This window comes from Grampus griseus, assembly GCF_964374135.1.
Source record: "Grampus griseus genome assembly, chromosome: 2".
NCBI lineage: Eukaryota > Metazoa > Chordata > Mammalia > Artiodactyla > Delphinidae > Grampus > Grampus griseus.
In genome coordinates, this window is record NC_139018.1 from 124,762,114 (window position 1) to 124,781,011 (window position 18,898).

Consider the following 18,898-nt stretch of genomic DNA (forward strand, 5'->3'; position numbering starts at 1 on the left):
AGTTTTCAGAAATGGCCTTTATCATGTAGGGATTTGTTCCTTCTTACCAACTTCGATGAGAGATTTTTTATCATAATGGTTGTTCAGTTTTGTCAAATGCTTTTTCTGCATCTATTGAGATGATCATCCTTCCTTTTGTTAGTATCGTATATCACATTGATTGATTTGCATCCCTTGTATAAATCACACTTGATCATGATATATGATCTTTTTTATATATTGTCAGGTTCAGTTTGTGTATATTTTGGTGATGATTTTTGAATCTATATCCAACAGAGTTATTTGCCTGTAATATTCTTTTTTACAGTGTCTTTGTCTGGTTTTGGTATCAGGGTAATGGTGGTTGTAAAATGAATTTGGGAATGTTCCCTTCTCTTCAGTTTTTTGGAATAGTTTGAGAAGGATAGATATTAGCTCTCATTTATGTGTTTGGTAGAATACCTTGTGAAATTGTCTGTTCATGGACTTTTATTTAGTGGAATTTTTTGGATTACTAATTCAATTTCAGTACTGGTGATTGGTCTGTTCAGATTGTCTATTTCTTCCTAATCCAGCCTTGGAAGATTGTATGTTTCTAGAAATTTATCCATTTCTACTAGGTTGTCCAGTTTGTTGGCATATAACTGTTCATAGTATTCTCTTATGTTTTTTTGGATTTCTGTGGTATCAGTTGTTATTTCTCCTTTTTCATTTCTTATTTTCTTTATTTGAGTCCTCTCGCTTTTCTCCTTGGTGAGCCTGGTTACAGGCTTATAGATTTTGTTTATCTTTTCAAAAAGCTAGCTCTTGGCTTCATTGATCTTTTGTGTGTGTGTGTGTGTGTGTGTGTGTGTGTGTGTGTGTGTTTTATTTTTCTCCGATTTTTATTATTTTCTTTCTCCTGTTGACTTTGAGCTTTGTTTCTTCTTCTTTTTATATTTTGTTTAAGTGGTAGGTTAGGTTGTTTATTTGAGATTTTTCTTGTTTCTTAAAAGTAGTCGTGTATCAATATTAACTTGCCTCTTAGAACTGCTTTTGCTGCATCCCAAGGATTTAGAAAGTTGTGTTTTTATTTTCATTTGTCTTGAGGTATTTTCTGATTTCATCTCTGATTTCTTCACTGACCCATTGTTGGTTTTTGTGTGTGTTTTTAGTACTGTGTTGTTTAGTTTCCATGTGTTTGTGTTTTTTTCCATTTTTGTTTGTGATTGACTTCTAGTTCATACCATTGTGTTCAGAAAAAAGCATGATATAATTTTTATACTCTTAAATTTGTTGAGACTTGTTCTGTGGCCTAGCATGTGATCTACATGGAGAACATTCCATGTGCACTTGAGTAGAATGTTATTCTGCTTTTTTTGGATGGAATGTCCTGTAGTTATCTGTTAATTCCAAGACCAGGGCTGGAACCCATGTCCGCTGCATTGGCAGGCAGATTCCTAACCACTGCGCCACCAGGGAAGCCCCAGTGTCCATTTAGTGTTGATGAACTCTTTTAGTTTTTGGCTTATCTGAGAAGTTCTTTATCTCTCTTTCAATTCTAAATGACAGTCTTGCTGTAGAGTATTCTCAGTTGTAAGTATTTCCCTTTCATCACTTTACATAAATCATTCCACTTTCTTCTGGCCTGCAAAGTTTCTGCAGAAAAATCAGCTGATAGACTTATGGGGGATTCCCTTCCTTTGTATGTGACTCTTTGTTTTTCTCTTTTTGCTTTTAGAGTTCTCTCTATTTCTTTAACTTTTGCCATTTTAATTACAGTATGTCTTGGTGTGGGTCTCATTTGGTTCATCTCGTTTGGGACCCTCTGTGCATCCTGTTTTGGCTATCTGTTTCTTTCTTCAGGTTTGGGAATTTTACAGCCATAATTTTATCAAATGCATTTTCAACTGTTTTCTCTTTGTCTTCTCCTTCTGGAACCCCTATAATGCAAATGTTAGTGTGCTTGGTGTTGTCCAAGACGTCCTTTAAACTGTTCTCATTTTTTTAAGTTTGTTTTTTTTTTTTTTTTTTTGCTCTTCTGTTTGGGTGATCTCCATTATTCTATCTTCCAGAGCACTTATGTGTTCTTCTGTTTGACTGCTGTTAATTCCTTCCAGTGTGTCATTCATTTCATTTAGTGTATTCTTCAGTTCTGACTGGTTCTTTTTATATTTTTTAGTTCCTTGTTAAACTTCTCACTGTGTTCATCTATTCTTTTCTCAAGTTCAATTAGCATTCTTATTACTAATGCTTTGAACTCTTCATCTGGTAAATTATCTCTGTTTCATTAGTTGTTTTTTTTTTTCTTTCTTTCAGGTTTCTTTCCCCCTTGTCCTTTCATTTGTAACAATTTCCTCTGTCTTCTCATTTTGTTTAACTTTCTCTGTCTTTATGAAATTAGGTGAAATGGTCACCTATTCCAGTCTTGAAGGGGTGTCCTTGTGTGGGAATGTCCCTATGCAGTTTGTGTTGAGTAGCTTTGATGGGAGAGCCGGATCTGAGCGTGCACTAGCAGCTATCACCGTGGTGGGAGGTGGGGCTGGAGATGAAGCAGCCAGAGCCAGTGCCAGATGTGAGCTGAGCTTCTCCTTTGCTCAGTGACTGTCACTGCCCTATGTAGGGCGGGTCAGCAACTTCTGCTCCCAAGTTGCTGGAGCAGAAGCCCTGAGTGTTGGGTCTGAGCTGATTCCATTCCCTGTAAGTATGTGCTCTGCCCTCTCCCAGCAATGGCACCTACACCCCAGAGTGGAGTAGCACTGGAGCAAGAGGGTCTGGAGTGTGCACCAGGTATGGGCCAGCATGCACACTGGGTGGTCCTGGCACCAGTCAGAGCTAAGTCTCTGCAAATGCCAGTAGCAGCCACTCTCGCCCCTTTCAAATGCAGTGCTGGGTCTGATCCCACTCCGTCCCTCCAACTGTGCACCTTCCTTGGCAGCGGCAGCCTCCACCCTAGTGTGGAGCTGCATTGGAGCCATAAGTGCTCAGCGGGTGCTCAGCCTGGGCCAGGGTGCACTGGAGCGGTCGCAGGAAGCTAGACAAAGTCCCAGGCAGTTTCAGTCTGCTTCCTCTGTCTTGTTTTGGGAGCAAGTAAGCATCTCTGCACACCTTATGAGTGGAGTCTAGGTTTTCTCAGCCCTCCTGTTAGTTTTACTGGTTTTCAAACCAGCTAGGGGACTCATCTTCCTGGTGTTGGGCCCCCAGGCTGGGGCCCAATATGTGGTTCAAACCCCTCACTCCTCAGGGAGGATCTCCGCCCATGTAATCCCCCTTTCCTCTGAGCCCTTCCCAGGGGCACAGGTCCTGACCTGATCACTTCTCCTCCCTTCCTACTTGATTCCATGTGGGTCTTTCTTACAGTCTTGGTCACAATGGAGTCTTTCTGCCCGTCTCCTGTTAGTTTTCAGTGAGAACTGTTCCATGTGTAGATCCATTTTTAATGTGTTTTTGGGGGAGGTGAGCTCCATGTCCTCCTACTCTGCCATCTTGATCTCTCCCTCCGGAGACTCCTTGACAGGTTGTAAGGTGGTTTCACATTGAAGGAGGAGGTGCAGCTGTGTAAACATCGCAACTTTGAGACCAAGAAGGAAATGCTTGTAATCACTGAGATCAACTGCTGTCCCCGTTCTGCAGGGGACCTTGAGACAGACACCTTCTGGAATGAGTGTGGGCCTTAAAGCAAGAGCATCAAATCTGGGCATGAAACTGGTCAAGGTTCAGTAATTTACAACCCATGGGCCAGTTGGGGCCAAGACCTGCTTTTCTTTCTTAAAAATTTCTGGTTAGTTAAGAAAAATCTGTACACTTTTAAAGTATTGTAAAAAACCCAGCAACAACGACAGCAACAGCAAATCCCAAGAAACTAAAGAAGAATGTGTGAGACTCTGTTCCATAAAGCCTGAAATATTTTCTCCCCAGCTCTTCATAGAAGAAAGTTCACCAACACCTGCTCTAGAGGCACCCCAGCTTTCTGCTTTTACAGGCACACCACGAAGATATTGTGTGTTCAATTCCAGACCACCATGATAAAACAGATATCACAATAAACTGAGTCACATGAATATTTTTTTGTTTCCCAGTGTGTGGAAAGTTATGTTTATATTATACTGTAGTCTATAATGTGTGCAATAGCATTGTGTCTGAAAAAAACAGTATACATACCTTAGTTCAGAAATACTTTATTGCCAAAAAATGCTCATCATCATTGAGCTTTCAGTGAGTTGTAGTGGTAACATCAAAGATCACTAATCACAGATCACCATAACAAATGTGAGAATGATGAAAAAGTTTGAAATATTGCGAGAATTACCAAAATGTGACACAGAGACGCAAAGGAAGCAAATTCTGTTGGAAAAATGACACCAATAGACTTGCTCAATGCAGGGTTGCCACAAACCTTCAATGTGCAAAGCACAAGAAAGCAAAGTGCAATGAAACAAGATAGCCCTGTGTAACAGTTTTTTGATTGTTAAGATCAACCAATACTGAGTACCATGAACTTAGAGGAGGCATAACTTGGGGTTATTAGTTCTAAAGTTGTTTGCTAATGATATGATTATATATTTAGGAGACTGAAAGGAGACAATGAAAAAGTTAGAACGTGATAGAGATTACTAAAGGTTTGAGAGCAAAGATAAAAGTGTTCTCAAAAATGAATAAGAAAAAATCCACCATTACCCCAGAAGTACTAGAAAAAATATTTTTTAAAAAGCACAAGAGAAGAATCACGAAGAGAAAATAAAGATACAAAACAATGATTAAATCAGTAATCAAAGAAAGTCACTCATTTAATAAATATACATGAGCATCTTTGGGTCAGGCATTGTTTTAGGTTCTGAAATCAAATTTAACACCAAAGATTTACCCTGGGAATTGGCAGAGACATTCTCACAGTGCTGGAGAGGGCTGTGGGAAGAGGTGAGAGGTATCATCCAGTGTTGGTGAGAGAATAAAACGGGTTTGTGGAGAGCTTTTTTGAGAATCCCTGCCTGGAAGCCTGTCACGTCACATCTGCTAGCCCATCTCGCATGGCTGGATGGAAACCCCTTAGCTCCCACCACAGCAGCATCCACTGCAAACAGAAAACCAGTACCTGTGCCAGATGGCGAATGAGGTTTTTAAAATTATATTTGTCATATTTGTTCTGCAATAAATGAAACTCAATTGTACAGTGAACTTTCAAGGATGATTCTAGCACATTCCTCTGTATTCCTGCACCAACTCTTCCTAAGACCCCAGATTTTGATCAGGAAAAAGCAACAGATCACCCAGTTCAGGTGTATACAAGTGCTGGAACCTTCATCAGAGAAGCACATCATAAAAACATTGTCCATTTCTCCCTTTTTTCCAGACTCTGTACCCTTTCTTATTTCAAAGGGTTGAGGATAAAAAGAGTCTAGAGTAGACTGTTCTTCTGTATCCGTTGTCCAGATGGAAATACAAGACCCTCCAGCAGGTGGCCCGAAGACCATAACCCTGGCCCTGCTTTGAAACATTCAGTACTTGATTCCAGTTTTTTGGCCTCCAGATTTTCAGCTTCTGAAAACCTCAAGGGCACTTCCTCCTTCTCACCTGGGAGCACATGGATGTGAGCTGATCTGCAAGAAACCTTCACCTTTCCGTGTCCCGAAGTAACCAATAACTTCAAAAAAGACATTTTCCAATTGGGTTCTTTGCACAAGCTGGGTCAGGACAAGTCATCAGACACACAGTTTTTATGGGATTAAACCATTTTTGCTCTTGTAGTTCCAGTAGAGAATGTTTTTTGAATCCAATTAACAAGAAGGCTTCAACGTCTATGGTCATTTATGCTTTTGGTTTTTAAGCAAGAATGGCAAATGACAAACAACTAGAGTGTCTGATTTATTAAAACCAAAGGATTCCAGAGGTTGTGTCTTGGAGTCATTTGAGTTTTGCTCCATTGTCTGTGCCTTACACATCTATAGGGCTGCACAGTTGGATGCCTCTGTGCTGCCTGGAAAGATTGGGCAGCAGAGGGCCCTGGTGATGGAGAAAGTGAGTCTTGGTCACCAGGTTATCCTTAGGGCTCCCTCTGCATGCCCTTCATTAGTTCCATATGTGAAATGTGGTGTTCTTTTAAAGGGATTGTCCCATGTACTTATTCTTTGGAAAATGACCATCCTGATTGGTAGGTGTAAGACAACATAGTTCAGAACATTTGCCATTTAGTCTAAAAACAGAAAGACCAAATTTACTTGCCTAAAAGAAGTCCCAGGGACAAAGAAATAAAAAAGAAGCAACTGCGTACATGCAGACAGTGTCTATGTACATCCAGGCAGAAATCATTACATCCAGCTTCTGTTGCAGTACCAGGAGGGCTTTTGCCTGGCCCTGTGCAGCCAGGCTTGTTGCATGACATGAGAGCATGTGGGCTCAACTGGGAAGCTGTTTATTTACTCATGTCACAGTGAATCTTTGGGATATTTCCATTGCAGAATTTTACAAACAGTTGCATGGAGAAGCCATGGACTTATACTGAAGAGTGTGCTAATCTACTCTATCTTCAAAGACAGCCTTTGAATTTAAAGTCCTATCTTACTGAATTCCCATGGTGACTCATAATGATAAGACAGCAGGTTCAGGTTTACCATGCATCTGAGAATGGAGCAGATGGTGACAAGAGTTTATACCCAGCTCTCTCAGCAGAGTTTGGTGTAATTAATAAGTGGCAGAGTCTTACTGAGTAGTTGTGGATAAGGGTAACGATTTCTGTGTATGCTTTTCATTTTAAGTTTTAGATGCACCCTGTGGGGTGAAGAATTCAGCGAAGTCTGAATCATTTGATTTCTCAATTTGACTAAATTCTGAGAAATGTACTGAACAGTAAGTGAGCTATGTTATGCTCACCCAAAAGTCACAGTATCTTTGAATTTGGGAAATTAATTTATGTATCCCAAACTTTCTGGCTACACATCCAGTTTCTGGTCATTGTTTTGATCTGTTGCTATTTGTCAAAGTACTTCAAAAAAACAAATTGCTATAATGGAAACTAAGAGCTACCATCTCATAAATAATCAGAGTAACTGTAGAGATGTGCTGTCTGAATTCATCCTTGTAGTTCTGAAGACTAATTTAGTCCATTAGATTCCAGTATGTTCTTTGACTTGATCAAAATTGATAAATGATTAGCACTAAATCTGAAACTGTGCCACTTTGTATAAAATAAAATGATTTTTAACTGCTTTTATATTGCTAGAGTATGTATTTTATTTTTCCAGCTTTATTGAGATATAATTGACAGATAACAGTGTGTAAGTTTAAGGTTTACAGTGGGTTGACTTGATAGATTTATAAATTGCAAAATGATTACCACCATAATATTTGCTTCCACCTCCATCCCATCACACAGTTACCATTTAATGTTTTTTTAGGAAAGCTCTTAGGCTAAATGCAACCATTGTCACCAGTAAAACCATTTGTAAAGTCTACACACAAATGAATTTTGGATCCAATGGCCACTATTAAAATAATTTTAGGCCTCCATTTGTTGGTTAGGGAACACTAAGCTGCTGTAACAAGAAAATCCAAGTAATTCAATGATTTGAAGAGTATAGAAATTTCTTATTAGGAATTCTGAGGAACGTTTCAGGCTGGTAGGCTGCTCTGGCCCCTTGGGCATTCAGGGAAGCAGGCTGACAATGAGTGCTCCATCATTTCCAGCATGTGACTGCAAAGCCTGGAGGGTACTCCCTACTCTGTTCACAAGCCCCTTGGGGAGAACTAAGTTCTGGGGCTACAGCCAGCTGCAGGGGGGTCTGTGAAATGGATTCTTGTCTGGCACTCTCTTCCCACGTACAACCCTGTTCTTACTGAAAATTGGGAGAATGGATTTTGGTGGGCAAATAACAAGTAGTCTCTACTTCTATTGGTTTAGTTTATAAGCTAAATCCAAGTTACAAGAAAAGTATGTTGACCTGTAATTTCTAAGTTTCTACTGATAACTGGGATAGTTAACTGTAACCTTTATTCCAGTTTGAAAATATGGTTCAATAAATATGGAGTCAAGGATGTATTTCCAAATCGAGTCTTTATTACTGTTTTGTAACAATTTCTAAACCCGGACTCCCAGTAGTGTTTCTTTTACTGTCTATGCTCATGATGGCATTATCGCCACTGTGTAGTGACAGTGCACAGGGTGGACTCACCTGGAAGGACTGAGCCCTTTTCATTTCTATTGACCATCAGTCAGTTATTTGGATACCAACTACATTCTTCTCTCACCCTGTCAAGAAACCTGAAGTTTGGCAAATATTCTTTTTCATTCCTAACTTAAATGTCCCAGAGAGGAGACATGTGTTCCAAGACTGTATTGAGATGGTATGAAGGTAAATTATGCAAAGCAAAGGGATTTGCAACCATGTGTATGGCTTTCACCAGCCTGATGATAATGCCTTCAGATAGTCTGTGTATAGAACAAACGTATAGATACCAAGGGGAGAAGTGAGGGTGGGATGAATTGGGAGATTGGGATTGACACTACTACACATACCCTACTATGTATAAAATGGATAACTAATGAGAACCTAATGTATAGCACTGGGAACTCAATGCTCTGTGGTGACCTAAATGGGAAAGAAATCCAAAAAAGAGGGGATATATGTATATGAATAGCTCATTCACCTTGCTGTACGGCAGAAACTAACACAACACTGTAAAGCAACTATATTCCAATAAAAATTAATAAAACATTTTTTTAAAAGATGCAGTTTATTTCTAGTTTAGTTTTTATACAGAAAAACTTATAGCTTCAGGTCTCTGTTACTTCAGATACCCTAATGTTGAGAAAAGTAATATCAAAATGATGCCCAACATAACCAAAATTTTAGAAAAAATTTTATTTAAATCAATTGAACCAGCATCATTTGTTTTAAAAAAATTACCCTTCAATATAAATTTCTCACTTCTAAAACACTTTTGTCCATCAAGAAAAGATAAAACAAGAAACCATAAAAGGAAGACCAAATGCATGTATTATTATCTTTGCTGCCTTCATTCCCTTTGCTAGTGCTAAAAATCTCTAGTCAAAAGGGACTTGCCAAAGACAAGGATTAGCAAGCAAGCCTGTAGGATGCTTACAAACATTTAATAAAATCGAAAAGTATTATACTTCTCAGCTTCTGTGGAGATAGTTCAAAATTTTGAATTCAAGCCAATGATAAGAACATTGTGTGAAAAATCTGCAGTCTTGTTGCAGATAGGTTATTTGTTGTCATTGGTGGTATGTAAAGTGATGGTGGTATGTAAAGTGATGGTGGTAAAAACAAAATATGGAAAAAGCAGTTCAATGTTTGTATCTACACAGGATACCAGATATAAATGAAACAGGTTTCCTGTTTAGGTCAGTCTTTTTTTTCTCTCTCTTTGGGGCTATTCAATGTAAAGTTTTCAATAAAATGTCTGTAAACTGTGAAAAAAAGATGCAGTTTAGATGATTGGACCACTAGGTGGCACCACAGAGAATATAAGTATCTGTACGAATCACCAGGTGAAAAGGTTTGTTCTTTGCTTAAGTATCTGTATTTCATAGCAGCAGAACTTGGTCCTAGAATCTCTGTGTAGCCAAAAGTTACTGAAGAATGAACCATGTTCCCCCTTCTAGTTTTTTCCCTAAAATATGTATGAATAGATACTGTCATTAATTACAACCTTTTATCAATGTTATAAAATTAAATGCTTAGAATATGGGCAATGCATTGTGGTTATAAACCAAGAGATGAAGAACAGTGGAAACTATATGATTTAAAAATATGTACTTTAATTTACATGACATTAAGGAGAATCTAAAATCCAAGTGGTTTTTAAAATTTCCAGTATTGAACCACTTGTGGTCACGAACTTTCATGAGAGGAGAACCTTGTTCAAACATAAACCTTCTTTGTTCTGGAAGGGGCAGGGTGGTTACCTACTTGGAGCATCCCATGGCCTGTCAGTGTGCTTCCCCATCGGCTGACTGGGCCTCTGGGCAGGGCTGAAGCCCCACTTGGCTGGTCCTACAAGGTCATGGCATGCTGCTCTGAGAAACAGCTCTCCAGCAAACAGCTGGCAGCTCCCAGGCTCTTAGAACTAACAGACTGTGTCATTGCCACCTGTGGTCAAATAGTCCTTGCCCACAGGACTCAACTCAGCTTCAGAAGGTCCCTGAGAGTTCTAGAATGTCAGGAGAAAAGTGTGTCAACGAACAATGCAGTTCACTGAACTCTGTGGAATTACTGTGTTAAGTGTTAGGTGAAATGAGCGTGGTACAGAGGCTATTCCTGGTGAGTGCCTGCCGCAGAGGAGCATCAGATGATGGGAGCACAGAGCCGTGCTGAGTAGAATCACATGTGCCAGGCTGTGGGGTCTTGAGGACCGAGTCACTGTCTTCCTTTGCCAACTCTACTCTGCCAACCTCATTGATTACTTCGTGCACTTGAAACTATATTGAACTGTGATAGCCCCCAAGCTCCCTCCTCTCTGTAAAAGGACTGAGACCTGGTTTTTATATTTCTCTCTTCAGTTCTTCTGTCTTCTAGAAGTTCTGACTCTAGTTCCATTGTTTCATCTGTGTAGTCTTGGTAGGACTTCGCATTTCTAAGGAAGCCACTAAATGCTGGTAAATACTCTGTAGTGTACTTCAGGTGGCAGTGCCTCAATACAGTTTAAATGAATGAAGCCATAAATAAAGCATTTTGAGTTTAATAGCCGGGAAGGTCATAATACAAAGTAGGAATATATTAGGAATGAGGCAACTTGCTGTTGCTCCTGGGTTTAATACTTTGTTTTCCATTAAAGGTTAATAACTTACATACAAGTGTGTCCATGCTGGCAGGAAATGAAAGGCCACATTATGGAGATGTTATTGTGTAGGTCTAATGATGGGAGCTTTCACCAAACATATGTTCTTATATTTCTGGTGCAGTAAACTCTCCAGCTTCATGGGTCCTTCAAGGAGGCCCCCGTGTGGTTAAGCCACACAGTTTGGTCTCATACCTTATACTGGGCTGGGTGGATTCTGAACTCCGGCTGTCTGCGTAGGGTTTTAAATAAGTCTATGATAAAACAGTATTCCATTGAGGTAACTACTCTTTTTGTTGTTGTTAAAATTAAACATCAGATTTTACCATTTAACTAGAAAACACTGTTCAGCTGCATAAAAACTTTCACCTGTATAACAACTCTCTAGAATAATTACATCTCTCCCAAGTTTAAACCATGTGCTTATTGATATCTGCATGTGCCAGTCAGATGCAGCTAAAGATTTATCATCCGTACCAGTTCTAAAGAAAATGCTAGGATTGACTTATGGAGCCAGCCTCCCTATCTTCTGTCTTCCCACCTTCCACTCCCACCAAAAAACTTAAAAAAGGAAAAAGGAAAAGAGAACTATTTCTCCTGCAAACTAAAACTCCAGCTGTGACCCCGGCTTAGTTGATGACCTCAAGTAAATTGCTTTCCAGAAGCAAGCCCATTTTAAAAAGGTAACTGGGACCTGGTGGGAGCTGGGGAATCACTTCTCCCTGGGCACAAAATGTCTGAGAAGATCTACCTACCCGCTGCTTTAGCATTTTCACTGGGAGACACTTCCATTTTTGAACAGTTCTAATTACAGAAAAATTCTTCTCATGCAGCTACAATCTGCCCCCTTTACTTCTGTCCTCTAACCCTGTATTTGCCTTCTGGTATCTTACAGAACAAGTCTAACCTATCACCCATGGCTGCTTTTAAACACTGAAGTCTGTCGCTGTGCTTCCATGTGTGCATGCTCAGCCGCCCCAGACCCTCACCACGTACTGGGGTTTCCCACCCCACCACCCAACTGCCTTCTCTGGATGTTTGTGGGCTTGTGTTCATGGGGGTGTCTGTCGTTGAGCCTGGCTGCTTTTATTTTTTTAATTTATTTTTTAAAATAGTTATTTAATTATTTTTGGCTGCACTGGGTCTTCGTTGCTGTGCGCGGGCTTTTCTCTAGTTGTGGTGAGCGGGGGCTACTCTTTGTTGCAGTGCACGGACTTCTCATTGCGGTGGCTTCTCTTGTTGCAGAGCATGGGCTCTAGGTGCACAGGCTTCAGTAGTTGTGGCTCATGGGCTCTAGAGTGCAGGCTCAGTAGTTGTGGTGCACGGGCTCAGTAGTTGTGGCTTGCAGGCTCAGTAGTTGTGGTGCACGGGCTCAGTTGCTCCGTGGCACGTGGGATCTTCCCAGAGCAGTGCTCAAACCCACGTCCCCTGCATTGGCGGGCGGATTCTCAACCACTGTGCCACCAGGGAAGCCCGAGCCTGGCTGCTTTTAAAACACTAGAAATAGTTCAGTCTTTAGCTTGAGAGTAGGAATGCATATTCTTGACTAGATTTGGATAAATAGTTTAGTTTATACTCATTGGTATAATGGTCCCTGAGGACCAGATATGTTTAGTTAATATTTAGTAGTTAATGCTTAATTAATGTTTATTGAACTCAAAAAGGACTTTTTAAAGAAACAATAAACACTAAAAAAATTAACAAATTATTGTCTTATTTGTAAAATAAGTGGATTCAGCTGAATTATATCTGAGATACCTTTCAACTCTAATACTCGCCGATGACTTACATATGAAAGGAATCGGATACATTACAGTTCAGTCTCATGAGGAGTTGCATTTTGCACTGCATAATGTAAACAGCAGGTGGCGCATTACTTTTCTCCCTAATGAGGGACAAGCTCAAGGGGTGAGATCTATACTCTAATTTCTCACGTGCCTAAGCCTGGCTAAACTGTTGCAAGGCAAAGACAAAGTTGGAACCCTGGAAAAATAGGAACTTAAAAAAAGTTTCATATTTAGCTGTTGTCGATGTTTATGTCATAGCAATGACAGGACGTTAATATGGTGGGAATTGAATTCATAGAAAACATTTTCCTAGACATATATCTCTATTTCTGAAAACTTGAAATGATATCAGGTTGTTTCATTACAATAGGAAGATATTGGAGGCAGAGTTTCAGGAATATGTGAGTTTTCCTCTGGTAGGTCAGTGGTGTTTATTAGTGGTAAGAATGTGGGGACCAAGTTCCCTCCTTCCCGTAGATCCCCCAAAATATACTCTGTAGAACATGTGGGTCTCTGTTCCTCCCATTTGTGACATCCCATGGATTTGGAGAGTCAAATTATCTTTTGGTGTTTTTTGTTGCTTTGATGCGTGGTAGAAGATCTTTTCTTTTCTAGGGAAGTATTGAGAAAAGAGAAGAGGACAAAACAGAATTTAGCTTAGTCTGCTGAGCTATGATCAGGCAATCACTAGGGCCAAAATACAGCCTGATAGATCTCAGCAGTTTATGTACTTTTTTTGAGAAACAGTAGAAAAAGAACCTCAGTGTACTTGGAGTTTTATCTCCACTGGAATCCTCTGTGGGGAATTTAACTGGACAGCTATAGCATCGTGTGGACTTCTCCTTTCATACAGGTAAAATCCTTGTCAATTTAGATATGTCAACTTGGATTTATACTTTTAAAGGGGAAAGCATTCTCTGTGGAAAGGTGGCATTTCCCTGCTACGTACATTCCCAGAAAATTACCAGTTTTGCATGATCATACCTCTATGATATTGCTCAATAGTAGCTGAAATAAATGAACTAAAGTGGTACTGGCTGTTTGCAAGAACTAAAGATTAGGTTTCTAGAAAAATCCTTTGGTCATTTACTTATGATATTTTAGATTTCCCTTTTTTTCCTAACCCCTGATAGACCTAGCAGTTCTTACTGCAATATACATATATTCACAGAAATCTGGCTTAATACTAACCATATATCTTTTGAACATAAAAGATGTATTCTGTTTTATTTATTCCATTCTTTTCTAAATATTCCTGAAATCGTGGTGCCCTTTTATTCTGTGTCTCTGGTTTTTGGAGATACAGTAGTGCTTAATAAACCTTGCCACTGAGTGGTCTAGAAGACCCATGGGCTCAAACTTTAGTCAAGAAAAAGCATCTCACTAACCTTTCGGAATAATTGGTACTGCTTTTAATGAAATGCTGATTGTGTTTTGTGCTATGATTCAAATATTCCTGGTGGAAAAAAAAGGAGAGGTGCCACCAGAAGGGACACATTTAAAAGTAGACTCCAGGCCACTTGAAGGACTTTCAGGAAAGACTAGTGTTGCCCACACTTGCATGGAAAAGCTTCAGTTTCTTGGAAAATTTTAAAATAGTTTTCAGTCTTCCTTAAAAGACTTTTCTTAAATAACTATACTGTGTGTTTTCCCAAAGTAATTTAAAAAAAGAGTTCATAACATCAGTTGAAAAGGTGTCTTTTTGCTTTCTGGTAGTCTTTTTTTCTTACCAAAATTCACTAATCTTGAATGTCTGTGAAATTGAATTTCAAATGTAGAATACTTGACTCATTTAAAGTTAAATTTTGTTACTGATTTAATTATAGATTGTTTTTGTAAAGACTTTTTTTATATACATATAAAGATGTGATATATATATATATCACATCTTTATCCATTCATCCGTGTTTTTTTAAAATTTTATTTATTTATTTATTTTTAAATTTTATTATATTTTTTTTGTATGTGGGCCTCTCACTGTTGTGGCCTCTCCCGTTGCGGATCATAGGCTCCGGACGTGCAGGCTCAGCGGCCATGGCTCATGGGCCTAGCCGCTCCGTGGCATGTGAGATCTTCCCGGACCAGGGCACGAACCCGTGTTCCCTGCATCAGCAGGCAGACTCTCAACCACTGCGCCACCAGGGAAGCCCTATTTTTATTTATTTATTTATTTATTTTAGCATCTTTATTGGAGTATAATTGCTTTACAACGGTGTGTTAGTTTCTGCTTTATAACAAAGTGAATCAGTTATACATATACATATGTTCCCATATCTCTTCCCTCTTGCGTCACCCTCTTCATCAAAATAGCCTTATTTCTATCTATGTAGAAAACACAGTGAAACAAATCATTATTGGGAAAAAAAGGAAAGACGCTTTAACCTCAGAGCAGGTATGGTAGTTATGGTGGATGGAGGAGCAGCTGCTGGCATAGGGAGAGGGAGGGCCTGCTCAGGACTCAGGAGGTTGCTCCTGGATCACTTTTTCTGGATTCCCACTCCCCCTCGTCTTGGAAAATAGCACCATTTTCATGTGCATGCTTCAAAAATAATCCCTTTTCTGACTTTATCCTGTTAATTTTACACTTCAAGTTCTAGGAGTGAAGGAATTGATAACATCTATTTAAAATATTGCATAGCTAAACTTATGCTGTGTGCTAAAATGTTGGGAAGTAGCATGTCAAGGGAAAGTGAGACAAAATCAAAAACAAGCAATGAAGAAACACACAAGCCTCTTCAATGTGAGTATGACTTTGGGGGATGCAGGGAGCTAATTTGACTACTAGCAGCTTCCAAGCAAAATGAAAGCATTGACATGTGCATGAATATTGCTAGGTTTTTAAATTCCCCAAACACATCAAAACATCTTACAACCCGTGCTGCCTTCCCCTCTTCTGCTCTTCTTTCCCAGTCAAGGGAGCATTTTATAATGTGCTCTGCTCCAGTCCTCCCAAGCAAGAGGGTCTGCACCTCAGTGACATAGGACATGTTTTGGAGTCAGATGGAATTGGGAGGATTCGTTTAGATGAAAACAGCAAAGAGGGCTTGGAAGTGCTTCCGCTGTTTGCATTTTCCTGCCGTCTCACTCCTGTGTTTCATTTCAAGGCTGCTGTGGCAGTTGTGGTAAAGTTTGTCCCCACTCAGAGGTTAATTCTCTGTGTCCACTTGAGGTTCCTGTTTCTTTCCTTCTCTTACAATGTCTTATGGAGGAGGCTGCTGTTGTGTTGCCAGCTGAGCAACTTTCCAGAGAACATCCCTTGGCTGAATGGAGCCACCATGCCTGGAAGGGGTACAGTAAATGACAGACAGCTGGCAAAAGAGGCTGGCCCCTTCGCCACAGTGGAGTAATTCTGTAGTTGTGTCTGTGCTCCAGAGTGCCCCCATGGGGCCAACTTGCCTCCAGCTAACACCCTGCTTGACTTTCCCTGCTGCCCTGACCTCCTTCCCTGCCTCTCCTGCTCCTGGGCACTCCCTCAGTATGTGACCGGCCCACAGCACCTTCAGGCTTGACTTTCAGGGAGGCTGACCCAATCAGGTCCTTCCCGTTGGCTTTGGCACCTAGAACCCTCAACCTGCCAAGGTTGCTCTCCTTTCCAAGCCTGGCCTCCACACCTCCCCTTTATTCTGTGAACTGCTGGACACCCCGCACTAAACTCTCTTCTGTTCTCAGTTGAGTCAGTGTATATAGTTTGCCGGCACAGAGCTCTGACAGCTTGATGCCTGTGTCTATCAGTATCAGCTCAGGAGAGAGAAGCTACAGAGTGGTTTGAACTGGGAAAGTATAGTATAAAGAATTACTGTAACTATAACAGAGGATTGAAGTAAAGGGGGATGGGATAGTAAGAAGTAAAGAGAACACTGAAAAATACAGGCATAGCATACAGAAGGAGATAGCTACCCAAGGAAGGGGCCCTGGTCTGAGATGCAGACATTGTCAAAGGGGCTGTGGCCATGGCTTGCTGGACAACAGAGGAGTCAACTGTGGTCCTGCACCAGTGGAACTTGCCAGAAATCCACCTTCCACGTTGCTAGGGGAATCCGTTTACCCAAGGAGTCATTCTACTACAAAACCAGGGAGGGTGCTGTGAAGCTGCTGGCCACGGGGTACCACTGAGTGCTGTGCACTGAGGAGCCAGGTGCTGCGGGAGCCGGGCATGGTTGGGGGTGGGGTGGGCACAGGGTGGGGGACAGCCTTTCCACTGGAGCCTGGAGCTGGAAGGGCCTAGTGCACTGAAGCAGCTGGGCCCTGGAGACATGGCCACGCTGTAGCAGCCCTCTCAGAGAGCACTCCAGAACCCAGCAGCAAAACCTTCACAGTGTCTCTCCAGCACCCCCTGCTGACAAAACTTACTGCCAGTTGGCCAAGGAATCATATTTATAGGACCCAGATCCATTTTCATGGACAACTGGCAAGGCCTTATCCCAAGTTTAATGTCTCTTGACTTTTTAACAACATTCCTTTTCAATATATGATTCATTTTCTTGTTTTTAACTGTTGATTGTGGTCTCCAGGATGAATGTTGTTTTAATGCTTTAATCCAAGTCAGGGGATAATTTCCTTAAGGAGGGCTTTAACCACTTCAGAGATTTTCTGTCCAGGTGGGATATCCTAAAATAGTGTCCACACAAACACTAGCAGGTTATCTGAAATTTTTGAAGCTTGAGGCATTTGAGTAAAGTCTATTTTTCAGTCCTGGGGAAACCAAGATGGTTGGAGAAGTAGGAGACGTGGAGTTCATCTCTCTCCACAAATGCATCAAGAATACATCTACACATGGAACGATTCTCACAGAACGCCAGCTGAACACTAGCAGAAGACCTTGGACACCAGTAAGGACAAGAAAGATCCCCACATAACTGGGTAGGACAAAATAAAGAAGGGGAAAAAAAGAGGAGAGGAAGTGGGATGGGATCTGTGCCCCTTGGGGGGAGCTGAAGCAGAGAAGAGGTTCCGCGTCTGGGGAAGCGCCCTCACTGATGGGGAAATCAGTTGGGACAGAAGGGGAGCATCTGAGGCTGTCAGAGGAGGGTGAAACAGCCAGTCTGTGGCAGATAGGACAGAGTGAGACCTACACAGGTGGTCCATGCCACAGCCCTGCGCACCCCCAACTGTGACGTGTGTCTGCCAGTGCACACAGGGCTAAGAGCTGGAACGTTGGGATTGGAGCGCAAACCTGGGGGGAGGACTACCATTGACTGCGAGGAGACAGCCTGAGGGGATGGGAGGGAGGAAATCCGCAACCAGGAATGCTTGTGGAGGAAATCCAGACTGCTATAGAAGGAAGGCACCACTGTTGAGTGATGTGCAGCAGGTGGAGCTGCCATTGCAGCCTCTCTCCCCCCATGTGATGGCCCCCTGCCCTGCCAGGCACTAGGAAAAGCCCCCACCAGGGCTGAGTTCATGCCGGTTCCCACTAGGGCTGGATCTCATGCACCCATGACTTTCACCATGCACCTGTCACCGCTGGGGCCCCTGTGACCCAGGATGTCATGCCACCTCCATGCCCTGTCCTCACTGGGGCAGACCTGAGTGCTCCACAGCAGCTGTGGGAACACACTCCTGTGAGTGGCCCACACACAGAAGTGGAGCTAAAACCACAGCTGAGTCCCAGGGGCACAATGACTAAGGAAGAAGAACAAAAATATTTCCGTTCAGCTGAACAAACCACAGATTAAATCCCTGAGATTGGCTTGGTAAACCCCTCTTCTAAGGAATATCTGAATGGATAAGTGTTCCACAACTGAAACCGGTCTAGCTCTAGCAGCTGTGGACTTTGGGGACTAGTACACGTGGGAGTTGGGCCAGGTCAGAGTCTGAGCTGCTCCCACAGTGGCAAAGAAGGACCAGAGACCTACCGAGAGGTTTCGGAGGGCCTCCTGGGGAGATGGAGGTTGGCTGTGACTCACGGAGGGGGCAAAGACACTGACAGCTGAGTCCCCAGGAAAATATAATTATTATTACTGTTTTTTATATTTTGTTTTTTTATTATTGTTTTTATTTAGTTTTTTATATTTCTATTTCTATGTTACTTTTATGTTGTTCTGTGTTTTTTCCTTGTTTTTTTCTTTCCTTTGTTCTATTTTGTTTTTATGTTATTTTATCATTTTTATGTGTTTGTTTTCTTTGCTTTTTCCTTCAGCTTGCAATCTACTTTTGTTTTTATTCTTTGTTTTTGTTAGTTTGGTTTTTAATTGTTTGATTTCGTTTTGAGTTTATCTGGTTCTCTTGGTTTTTGTTTTCTTATTTTGTATATGTCTTTGTGTTTGTTTTTGTTTGGTTTTGCTTTTACCATTTGCGGTTTTGTTTGTTTTCATCCCTACCAATTTTTTCTTTTTTTTTTTCTTTTTGCCAAGCCATGT

General features: G+C 41.1%; 1 protein-coding gene across 2 annotated transcripts in view; it reads left to right on the forward strand.

Moving 5' to 3' along the window:
• Window positions 1–18,898, forward strand: part of GABRG3 (gamma-aminobutyric acid type A receptor subunit gamma3) — a gene marked incomplete at both ends in the record, with an annotated part of 633,338 nt that overhangs the window by 125,392 nt on the left and 489,048 nt on the right. The gene's annotated exons all lie outside the window — the stretch shown is intronic.